This window comes from Schistocerca gregaria, chromosome 1, assembly GCF_023897955.1.
Source record: "Schistocerca gregaria isolate iqSchGreg1 chromosome 1, iqSchGreg1.2, whole genome shotgun sequence".
Classification (NCBI taxonomy): domain Eukaryota; kingdom Metazoa; phylum Arthropoda; class Insecta; order Orthoptera; family Acrididae; genus Schistocerca; species Schistocerca gregaria.
Window position 1 is genome coordinate 307,225,164 of NC_064920.1, and position 6,341 is coordinate 307,231,504.

A 6,341-nucleotide genomic window follows, 5' to 3' on the forward strand; every position below is an offset into this window, starting at 1 on the left:
TCACTTTTTCACCCTCAATCTAACGCTTCATAGAGATGGATGAAGGAAATCAATAAATTGTGTCGACTTTATTGTCATCAGAATCACAGAACGTGGGATCAGTATCTTCATATTTTTCAAAACATTCTGCATGAACTCCCTAATGATTCAACTTCTTTACCGCCTATATTGATATTAAAAAATAAAGCACCGACAAATCGCATTTCTGAAATCGTTCCTTTTCCGCCTTCATGGAAACTGCGTCATTCAGAAGTTGTCAACCTGGCTCTACAAAATATTGCATCTGCGGCTGCTAGAAGAGAAAAATCAGCTAAACCCCCTGGTCGTTTAGAAACTTTGTCAGTTGGTCAAAAGGTGTTAATTAAGTCTCGTCGTTTCTCACAAAGGAAAAGGCTTGTGTCGCAAATTTTTTCTGCTTTATAACGGTCCATATAGAATTCGCAAAATTATTCCTGATAACACTGTCGAAGTAGAAACTCTTAAATCTCGGCGCTCTAAGGGAATACATCATATATCGAACGTTAACATTTTTGTGGAATGACATACCTTTGAGAAACTTAACAGTTATACGTAAACACACGGCGAGTGCAAGGATACCGCGCCGTGTTCTGGCGGCGGCACATAACTCAAAGTAACAGTCAAGTCTGCGCGCCGCACAAGGCAGTCGTTGACCGCAAACAATTACTTTCTATGTCACGCGTACCCATAGCTGATCGAGCACTCAGTGCGAGTGCACTGACAGCCGTAAACAAATACACAGTCTAATTTCTCTGATTCAATTCAGTATAAATCTATAGTGACTTGATAAATTATGTTATTAACGTTCAGTAATTTTCAGGATATGGTTGTATAAAATATTGAAGAACTTCAGGTAAATTCTGTGTGTGTCTGACGTTAAGAGGACTTGCTATCGAGAAAATGTCAGGAAGAATGTAATTTCGAAGAAGAAAGTAATAAACTAAAAAAGTAACAATTGAGTTTATTTTTCAGGTAACATATTTACACTTAGGTACGTACTTTAGACGTAATTTGCTGCTCGCGATTACGTGATTTACACTTTGTGTTAACTGATTTTGCTTAATGAACAGGGTTGTTAATTATGTATATTATGCATCGATTGGCTGCACTGCTTTTTCACTGATGTCACATTTTTTTAATTATGTGCCTGCTGTGCTTATTTATTTAAATTATAATTGTCACCTGATTAGTTGTGCTGATATGGTTATGTATGTACGTTATACTTTGTGATTTATCTGCTTGCCCCTTCATGTTTACTTATTAAGATTACATATGAACATTTATTTGCTTATGCTGATATGATGCTAATGGCCTGTTTATTATGTAAGATATATATTTGTTGCTTTGCGTATGGATTGCATATTTACACATTTGTTTTGTTGTCATAACTACTCATTAATTTGGTATATAGAAATGCTGATATATGGTGTACGAACATAGAGTTTAGATTACACTATGGTATTAATTATAGATTGTTCGCTTGGCAGAGCCTCATTATAGGGATTGTGCTACATCCACTTGTTAACATTCTGTTCTCCACTGATACATTACTTGCTACTGCATGTTTTGCTTACACTCAGTGCCTTATATTTTAAGGTAAGAAAATGAACTGCTATAATTCTACGAACGACACTAATACAATAAACTTCATTGAAGTCACATGAGCTGGAGGTTTTATGGAAGCTGTATAAACTTATGCTAATAGGAAGGAAGCTAACGACATGACATACCAACACTAGGTTTAGACCATTGACAGTTTTTACACTGCATTCTTCGTGAGCAATTGAAGTAGAAAGTGACACTTGACGCAATAAATACTCCACGTGTTTGCTCTGTTTTGCCATGATTCTTGAAGTGGTGCACACATTGTGAAATATTACGATCATTCACACTCCGTACTCGTACTTACTTATTGAAAGTTATTCAAACTAAAGGCTGTTAGAGGTCATGTATGCATTTCTTTTATTTAATTATGGACAAGGTAACCAAAATGTATTTTATAATTCATTATGAGAAAAAGATTTGTCAGATGGATTACACAGAGGTTATGTGTGGACATTGTCTTTGGATTGTATGGGATGATGAATTGAAGTTTGCACTAGGATTTTATCTGTACTTGTTCGAGGAGACTGACTAGAGGAAAGAGCTGTTAGGGAAGTGAAATGATATTGGTGATAAGGTTTATGTGTATCGATGTATTGAAGAGGTATTATTGAAGTATTAAGATTATGGGATGCTGATGATTGGAGTTTTGGTGGATAAGAGGTAAAGTAAGTGAGGAGCATATTTTTTTTTGTTGGTTTATAAGGAACAAGGAGGATGAAGATAGCAGACTAGAACACTCAAATAGAAGGAAGATTGTCTACACACACACTTTGTTAAATCAATAAGCAGTATATACTTTTTTTTTGGGAGAAAGAAAGTATTTGCATATCATGGCACACTGACAGTTGATCAGAAAAAGTTGGCTTGGCAAACATTGGTCTTGACGTGATGACTATGACGTTGACTAACTATTGTTGACTGTTATGCACTGTACCATTACTACTTTATACACATGTTGAGCATCAAATTTTGACAGAATTGCATTTACACAGTTAACACTATTCAATTACACATTAGTGTAAATGTGGATGAAAGATGAGTGAGTGTGTTTTGTGTGTTTTCCTTTCCTAATCCCAAATAATTGGTACCGACCTATCTCCTAAATATTATTTTACTTGTTTGTTGTGTCCTGCACTGACACCCATAAATATTATAGGTTTACTGATATTTGTGTATTTGTAATAGTTAATATGACAATTATCTGATGTCATTTGTGTGTTTATTATAATTTTTATGTTTAGTGTAAGAGCATAGATAATGATTTTGTAAAAGCAATTGTGTGTGCATTCAAACTGTTGTTCGTGCTTGCACTTGTTCAACATTGGTGGGTGCCACTTGGAAATGTTTAATTTCTGCTAATGAACTCTGATGAACTGTCTGATTAGTGATAATGAATATTATGGACTGTTACCTGCACTTGTTCGACATGATAGGTGTCACTTGGAAATGTTTAATTTCTGCTGATGAACTGTCTAATTATTGATAGTGAGTGTTATGGACAGTTACCTGCACTTGTTCAACATTGCTGGGTGCCACTGATGGAACTGATTCTACTGAAATAACGCCACTTGTTGCTGTCTGCACCTGTCAACATTACTGGGTGCCACTGATGGAACTGCTTCTACTGAAATGATGTCACTTGTTGCTGACTGCACCTGCTCAACATTTCTGGGTGCCACTGATGAGCTGCTTCTACTGAGATGATGTCACTTGTTGGTGTCTGCATCTTTTCAACATTGCTGGGTGCCACTGATGGACTGCTTCTACTGGAATGGTGTCACTTGTTGGTGTCTGCACCTGTTCAACATTGCTGGGTGCCACTGATGGAACTGCTTCTACTGAGATGTCACTTGTTGCTGTCTGCACCTGCTCAACATTGCTGGGTGCCACTGTTGGAGCTGTTTAAATACTGCTGATGAAATGTTATGAGACTGCTATTTGCACCTGTTGACCATTGCTGGGTGCTACTGTTGGAACTGTCAACTACTCTGAGGACTCCTACTTGTTTATTGAACTATTGAAAGGATTATATGTGAATATTTGTATAAACTGATTTTTTGTGTGTTTACTGTTTATGGAATGTTATGAGGCTCTCACGTGCGCCTATTCGTCATTGCTGACGCTATTGATTGAATTGTTTGACCACATGATACTTGTGTAAACTATTATGTAAAATCATATGCATGCAAGCATTTGTATTCCTTACTGTATTTTATATATTAGGTTATTGAAGGGACAGTGCAAAGCCAAGATTTATTTATTTACTTATTTAATATTATCTTTTATTTTTGTCTGCATTTTTTTTTTTTTTTTTTTTTTTTTTTTTTTTTTATTTGGACGAATTTGGTGGTATTTTCACCACCAATGCTGGCAAAAATACCATCAAATTCTAGCCCATGGAGGAGGGGCATATGAAAGGTGGCTACACTGAGTCACAGCGCCAGAGATTGTGCCAAAGAGTATTATTCAGCCGCCTCCACTGGCAGTTGCCACTGAGAAGTTGGTGAGTGCAGTGGTAGTTCTGAGGTAGGCGTGATCTGTGCTTGTTGAGACGTTGATAGAGTACTAGTTGCTCTGTTGGACAAGACCCCATATGTTATTCGATTGGGGATGTTGTAATGATCAAAGTGTATTTTTCGTCAATATATATGAAGGTAAAGAAAATTTTTTTATTTTAGACATCCTAAATAACAATGCCTCTTGGTCAAAGGTTCAGTCAACAAAGCACCTGGCTCGTGTTCTTGTATTTGACTGTAATTCTGGTTTCTATGTGCAATCATAGTATTTCTAGTTTTTTTTAATTACTTCAGTGTAAATCGCGTTTAAAATATCTTGTCTTATTGAGGCAGAACCGTGCCAGATGTGTACGTTGAATCACACTTCCACACACAGAACAGTTACATTTGTACTTTGTTGTTTTGTAGCTCTTATAGTTGCTGGGGACTTAATTAATTAATTGTATTAACGGAAATTTCCTCTCATTCTTTGTTGTTATTCTGTGCAGTCAGATTGCGTACTAATATTATTCAGGGCCAACCGGTTACGAGACTGCGTAACCGGACAAACAGCGACTAAAATTAAAATTATTAGCATTCTGTTTAATTAAGCCCCCATGCAAGCTTCTTTAATGAGGCAGTCCAGCTCAGAATTTGTCCTAGATCTCCAGAAACCATTATTATGCTGACAGTAGATCTTATCCTGATCTGCTGCTCAACAACACTCATTGGCGTCCATGTTTTGCATCTGTAGGTTACAACTGGCCTGATCATGACCTTATATAGTTGCAGTTTCACCTGCCTTTCTAATAATCTAGAGGCCAACAATTTCTTAAACATGTTGAAGCACCTATTAGCACTTAAGATGTGCAGTTTTATTTAAGTTGACATGGAATTTGTGATGTTAATATTGGAGCCAAATAGTCAAAGTTCTGCACATGTTCAAAATTGAAACCATCTGCTGACAGTCTATCCAAGTTATTATTTTTCTTCCTGGTGAAATTCATGTACTTATAAGTCTTTGTTTCATTTATACACTCCTGGAAATTGAAATAAGAACACCGTGAATTCATTGTCCCAGGAAGGGGAAACTTTATTGACACATTCCTGGGGTCAGATACATCACATGATCACACTGACAGAACCACAGGCACATAGACACAGGCAACAGAGCATGCACAATGTCGGCACTAGTACAGTGTATATCCACCTTTCGCAGCAATGCAGGCTGCTATTCTCCCATGGAGACGATGGTAGAGATGCTGGATGTAGTCCTGTGGAACGGCTTGCCTTGCCATTTGCACCTGGCGCCTCAGTTGGACCAGCGTTCGTGCTGGACGTGCAGACCGCGTGAGACGACGCTTCATCCAGTCCCAAACATGCTCAATGGGGGACAGATCCGGAGATCTTGATGGCCAGGGTAGTTGACGTACACCTTCTAGAGCACGTTGGGTGGCACGGGATACATGCGGACGTGCATTGTCCTGTTGGAATAGCAAGTTCCCTTGCCGGTATAGGTATGGTAGAACGATGGGTTCGATGACGGTTTGGATGTACCGTGCACTATTCAGTGTCCCCTCGACGATCATCAGAGGTGTACGGCCAGTGTAGGAGATCGCTCCCCACACCATGATGCCGGGTGTTGGCCCTGTGTGCCTCGGTCGTATGCAGTCCTGATTGTGGCGCTCACCTGCACGGCGTCAAACACGCATACGACCATCATTGGCACCAAGGCAGAAGCGACTATCATCGCTGAAGACGACACGTCTCCATTCGTCCCTCCATTCACGCGTGTCGCGACACCACTGGAGACGGGCTGCACGATGTTGGGGTGTGAGCGGAAGACGGCCTAACGGTGTGCGGGACCGTAGCCCAGCTTCATGGAGACGGTTGCGAATGGTCCTCGCCGATACCCCAGGAGCAAAAGTGTCCCTAATTTGCTGGGAAGTGGCGGTGCGGTCCCCTACGGCACTGCGTAGGATCCTACGGTCTTGGCGTGCATCCGTGCGTCGCTGCGGTCCGGTCCCAGGTCGACGGGCACGTGCACCTTCCGCCGACCACTGGCGACAACATCGATGTACTGTGGAGACCTCACGCCGCACGTGTTGAGCAATTCGGCGGTACGTCCACCCGGCCTTCCGCATGCCCACTATACGCCCTCGCTCAATGTCCGTCAACTGCACATACGGTTCACGTCCACGCTGTCGCGGCATGCTACCAGTG

At 40.2% G+C, this 6,341-nt stretch overlaps 1 long non-coding RNA gene across 1 annotated transcript; it reads left to right on the top strand.

The window, feature by feature from the left end:
• The first annotated feature begins 331 nt into the window (after positions 1 to 331).
• On the top strand, positions 332 to 3,873 carry LOC126351094 (uncharacterized). The gene is made up of 2 exons (XR_007565186.1): positions 332 to 744; positions 839 to 3,873. It is a non-coding gene; the product is annotated as an uncharacterized LOC126351094 (long non-coding RNA).
• The last annotated feature ends 2,468 nt before the right edge of the window (positions 3,874 to 6,341 follow it).